Below are 6,316 nucleotides of genomic sequence, written 5' to 3'. Positions count from 1 at the left end.
TGTGTGTAAAACACTTGTAAGTGAGGTATGTGTGAATGTGCATATGTGTGTGTGTGTGGAAAGGACAGATTTGGCTGTCATTTCTTAGATGCTGTCCATCTTGTTTTTCAAGGGAGACTCTGTCACTAGCCTGCAACTCCTCAAGTAGGCTGAGCTGGCTGGCCAGTGAGCTTCAGGGATCTGTCTTCACTTCCACAGCACTGGGATTACAAGCACATGCCACCACACCAAGCTTTCTAAATGTGGGTTCTGTGGATCAAACTCAGGTTTTCATACTTGCAAGAGAGTACTTTACTGACTGAGCCATCTCCCAAGCCTGTCTTGGGCTTTCTATAAGCTATAGAATCAGTGATTCAGACTAAGCTTAGTTTTCATATACTTATGATATCTTTGTCAACATTATGAGATATATACACATACACACAGTGTGTATACCTACTTGCATTTATTTGTACTTACAGTTATTGTCATAAAAAGACTGGAAGTTTATAGAAAAATATGAAAAGTAATTGGATGAGGAGACCAGGCAAGTGAGGAAAACTTGGGAAGTGAGTAAAATGTTTAACAGTAACCTGCAGAAAGTCAGAAGGAAATAGAGACTTTCAGACTACATAGACTGCATATTGATGCTAAGTTTCCTGTAACTAAGGCAAAGAGCACACTGCAGAGAGAACCCATGAAGAGTGTAAGGTGCTTGTCAATGTCATGTATGGTGAACAGTCAGGGTTATATGAGTACTGGCATCATGTGTGGTCCCAGGGAACTGACAAGTGAAAGTAAGGAAGAAGGTGTGATGACGAGATCCAATGTAGGGATGAGACAGAGGAATGGTGGAGCCTATGAGCAGTGGGTTGTCCCCAACTCTGTAAGAGATGTGGTGTACGGTGAGCATCCAGGGCTCCACAAGCAGCTAAGACAATGTATAATGTCTCCAAACCCACATTACATATAAGCACTTTACTGACTGAGCTGTCTCCCCAGTCCTACAGACAGACTGTGTGTGTGTGTGTGTGTGTGTGTGTGTGTGTGTGTGTGTGTGTGTGTGTGTGTGTGTGTGTGTGTGTGTGTACCTGGGTGCCTGTGCATGTGGTGCTCTGAAATTGACATTGGTGTTCTTCCTTGTTTGCTCTCCAATTTACACATTGAGGCAGGGTCTCTCATTGAGTCTGGAGCTGGTCAATTCCTGCTAGTCTATAGGCAACTTGCCCTGGGGATTTCCTGTCTCTGCCTCCTAAGTGCTGGGCTTCTAGGCAACTACTACACCCACACAGCTTTTATGTGAATTCTGGGGATTCAACTCTGGTTTCCATGCTTGTGGGAAGAGTGCTTTACCTACTGAACCATTTCCCCTGGCCCAGATGGACTTTTCTAGAATTTTCTTCACACCCCTCTCCAAGTCACTGCCTTATTCTATTCTTTCCACAGTATTTATTGATCTATGATCTGAAATGATCCTAATTGATTACTCATCACTTGTCTTTCAAAAGATTGTAACTTTTATGTCATATTGGCTGTCCTGTATACCAGTGTCCAGAATGGACAATGTCTAAGATGCCATGGCTCTCTGTAAATGTGGGAGAGAATGAGTAACACCTTCAGCATCTCCTAACTCCCAGGACAGATCTGACAGCTCTTTGGGCTGGGCACATGCTCACTGGTCTATTTGTGGTTGATGGAATTTTACATAGTCCCATCCCTGTCACAGATGGCAGTGGTAGGATTAGGAGGGCCCCTAAGTATCTGGCTGGAATAGGGCACAAGGGGCATGGCTGATTTTATGGGCACACTTGTAATGGCTGACTGCAACAATGTCAACAGAAACAGCTTCAGCCGCAAAGCTGCTACCATTTATCACCAGCATTCGTCCTGTCCATCTGCTCTACAAACCGATTTTTATGAAGGAGATTTTAATGGAAATGACAGGTTTGTGGAAAGGAAGGCAAAGATAAAGCAGAGGAATGCTTTCAAGCTTAGGAGTAATTTATTTTTTAAATTTAGGGGGCAAATTCTAAAAGGAGAATTGATAGGCTTTATCCCCACTCAATTTTCAAATGGGACAAATCTTGCTTCCACAATGTATTCTAGACTGTCAATTTCCTTTCAAGCAGAAGTCTATTTGGTGCGAATGACCTTTGCCCTGGCTTATGTGTTAAGAGCAGGATGTTGCTATAAATTGGGCTCAACATGCCCAGTGTGTAATTCTTCCTGTGCTTTTCCTTTTCCCTCGGCTAAGGGTAGAATGTTCCACAATCAGTGAGCCCAATTCTGATGTGACTTCCTCTTATGGAATATATGATTTCTACTCTATCACCCTAATTTTGTGTCCCAAGCTTGAAACTCAATAGAAATTTCCTGTTACACAACTTTCTGTCACTATAACAAATACCTGAGATAAGTCAACTATAAAGAGAAAATATTTTTGTTTTTTGATTCACAGCTTTGGAGCTTATAGTCTATGATCACTTGGTTCTGTTGCTTTGAGTCTGCTTAGAGACTTAAGTGTGTAGCAAAACTACTCACCTCATGACCAGGAAGCAAAAGATAGACAGGGACTGGAGCCTGGGGATGTAGCTCAGTGGACAGAGTACTTGTCTAGCATGTACAAAACCCTGGGTTCCACCCTCAACATTGAATTAATCAGGAGTGGTGGCACACAACTGCAATCCCAGCACTCAGGAGGGAAAGACAGAAAAGTCAGAAGTTCAAGGTCATCCTCAGCTCTGTAGTGAGTTTGAGGCCAGCCTAGGGTACATGAGACTTGTCTCAAAAACCCAATAAACAAACAAATAACAGAAAAAGAAAGGAACTGAGGTTCCACAAACCCCTTCAAGGGTCCCAAGTGCCCTAAGGAATTCCAACTAAGCTCGATCTAGATCTATTAAGGGTCTCACCACTTCCTATTAGTGCCAACTCAGGGACCCATTCTAATGCATGGGCTTTTGTGAGACAATTCAGATTCAAATGATAGCATTTACCCAAATCACAGTATGTGTTGGGGCTGGATTTTGCTGTCGGACCAGACAGTAGGACTCTGACTGGACCCAGTACAAAATCAGGATGCAGAGGCTCAGAGTCTCCCCTTTCAGTCCAGCACTTTCCTAGCAGCTGCCATTATTTGCATGTTGTTGCCTGTGACAAAAACTCTGTGAAGTGCAGAACGTCCGGAAGATTCCAGGATGTGGTTCACAGTTCCACTCCATCCATGGAGGCAGGGTGGCAACAGAGGGGAATGATGGAGGGAGCCTGTAAGATGAAGCAGGCCCTGTAGGCTTCCTGGAGGAGGAAAAGTTGACAGGTTTTGAGGGCTAAGGGTGTTATATAGCAGTTTCCTGGGAACTGTAATATTGTAAATCTCTCTCTCTCTCTCTCTCTCTCTCTCTCTCTCTCTCTCTTTCTCTCCCTCTCTCTCCTCTCTCTCTCTCTCCTCTCTCCTCTCTTTCTCTCCCTCTCCCTCTCCCTCTCCCTCTCTCTCCTCTCTCTGAGATGGCATGGGGTGAGGGCACAACTGACTAGCCAAGCTGCCTGGAAGAGCATCTCTGAACTGTTAAGCTGCCTGCAAGCTGTGAATAGAGCTCCAGTTTTTGTGAGTCATTACCCATGTTAGGGTGGGCTTTTGGTGATGCAGCTGGTTTTTAGACATTCCTGGTCCTGTAAGTAACCCTTCACCCATACCCCTGTTAGTAACCCCAATAGAAATGCATTGGTTCATCAGCCTGGACTTTAGTGTAATCTTTATTTTGGTCTGTTATAGGTTATTTTTTCTGGGATGAGTAGACCTGTGTGAGTTGTGTCTCCTTAGGAAGTCTCTCACACAACAAGGGAGATTTTATTGTTTAGGGAGCAGGATCTGAGTGACCCTGCTTTGGAAACTCCATGCTCAGATGGAGGCAGGTGAGACTGTGGTATGGTGATGGGTAAAGGAGAGAAAGGAGTTCTTGGGAAAAGGTAGGTTGAGAGACTAAATGTCAGTAATGTACTCTATTAGTGGTAGACCCAGAGGAGCATTGAACTTAACCACTTTCTGTGTGAGTTGACAGGCAGAGAAGTAACAGAGAAGGGCTGTGTGATGGTCAATATTGTCAGCCTGACAGAGTCTAGAATCACCTAGGAGACAAACCTCTGGGTATGTCTGTGAGTGAGTTTCTTGGTTAGGTTAAACCGGGGTGGTAAGACCCACCCTGAATGTGGGAAACACAAGCCTATGAGCTGGCGTCTCAGACTGAATAAAAAGCGAACACCAGCATTCATCTCTCTCTGCTCCCTGACTGTGGATGCAATGTGACCAGCTGCCTCAAATCCTGTTACCATCCTTACCTGGCATTGTAGAATGATCGTCAAACTACAAGTCAAAATAAACTTTTCCTTTCTTAAGTTGATTTTTGTCAGGTTTTGGTCACAACAATGTGAAAGGTAAGACAGGCCATGAGTTCATCTTTTGTCTTGTTTTCGTTTCCTAGATGACTTGGTCTTTTACTGTCAACTGACTCTTGTGCCTTTCTTGGCATTCTGGGACATTCAGCCTCACACCATCTGGGCAGTAAAGTACAAAGGGGCAACTGTGTGTCTGCATATAAGAGATGTATGTATAGTTGGTGTGTTCTCAAGCATAGGTGGATGAGGTAAGGCTGAAGTCATGTCTACTAGCTCTGTCCTGATCTTATTTCTTCCCTGAAGAGAAACTGTCACCTTTGCAGTGTGGTGCTGGATCCTGGACAGTACTAGATGCCACCAGAGAGCAATGCTTAGTGATTGTAATGGGATCTTCTCCAACCTTCTCCCATTGCACTCTTAGGGCTGCTGAAAGGCAGTCGTATGAAGACCAAACTCAATTGCTTAATGGTACAAAAAAGGATAGGGGCTGGAGAGATAGCTTAGTCGGTAAAGTGCTTGCTTGCAAGTTGGAGGACCTGAGTTTGATTTCCAGAACTCTGCTAAACAAAATGGAAGCTGTGGAGATAGATGGCTCAGTAAGCAAGCAAGCTTGCCACACAAGCTTGAGATTCTGAATTTGGATCCCCAACACCCATGTAAGAGCTGGGTGTGGTATGTGCACCTGTATCACCAGCACTGAGGATGGGGGCAGATAGGGACATCAACCAGTCTACCCAAAATGGAGAGCTTCAGGCTCAGTGAAGAGAGACTTTGTCTCCAAAAATTAAGGCAGAGAATGAAAGAGGAAGACATCCTGACATTACCCTCTGACCTCTGTGTGTGCATACATAGGCACATATACCCATACGTGCATGTATATACACACATACACATACACACACAGAGATCTTTTAAAAAGTCTTAAAAGAAAGGTGAATGGCTTCTCTGACATTCCAGGTTGTCCTCAGGTCTTCACAGGCATATGTATAGATGTGCATGTATCCCCCTAAACATGCAACACACAGAAACATACAGAACATTCAGAAACATGAAACACACTGAAACATGCAACATACACAGAGAAAGATTTTCTAAAAAATCAGTGGTACTCCACTGAATTAGAGAACTCGTAAAGCCACAGAAAGAAAGAAAATTTGGGACATTCCTTCACTGTCAGCAAATGGCCCTGTGTCCTGTGCAGCAGGGATTCTGAAAGCAGAGAAGGTTAGGAATGGGCACTATTGTGTCCACTTTGAATCTCTTCTGCTTTTGGCAAAAGCAACATGAATTTAAATGCATTGTATCCTGAAAATTGCATGAATTGGCACTGCAAAAAGCTGTGTTTAGATATTCACTAGAAACCTGTGGTCTAGGGCTATAATAATCTCTATAATTTATCTCAAGATAAACATACTAGGAACTGTCTTTAAGAGAGCTTTACTGCTCTATCTTTTCCTAGTGTCACCAATTGTCATAATATGAGATCACTAACATGGGGGTTGGAGAGCAGTTAAGAGTGCTTGCTGCTCTTCTAGAGGACCAGAGTTCAGTTCCCAGCACACATGTTGGGCGCTCACAACCATCTTCAATTCCAGCTCCAGGGTTCTGAGCCCCTTTCTGGCCTTCACAGGCACCTGCAGGAAGATGAGCATATTCATACACATAAACATGCATATTGAAAAATAAAAATAAAATCTTCAAAAAACCCATTATCATGGTAGGCATTATGCAAACCTTTTTAATCCCTACCAAAGCTTGTGCACTGACATTTTCCCTATTTGACAAAAAAAAAAAAAAATCACTGAGGTGCAAAGAGGTCTGGTAAATGACTCAAGGTCATTCAAAAGGGAAATGTCAGCTGAGGTTCAATCCCAGTTTACCTGGCTCCCAAGGCCATGGGTCTTTGCCACGATGTAGCTCCCATCCTCAAGTGGAATGACCAATG

The sequence above is a fragment of the Nannospalax galili genome, unplaced genomic scaffold (assembly GCF_000622305.1).
Source record: "Nannospalax galili isolate Female #2095 unplaced genomic scaffold, S.galili_v1.0 scaffold633, whole genome shotgun sequence".
Lineage (NCBI taxonomy): Eukaryota > Metazoa > Chordata > Mammalia > Rodentia > Spalacidae > Nannospalax > Nannospalax galili.
The sequence above is the reverse complement of the archived record's forward strand: the minus strand, read 5'-3'. Positions refer to the sequence as shown.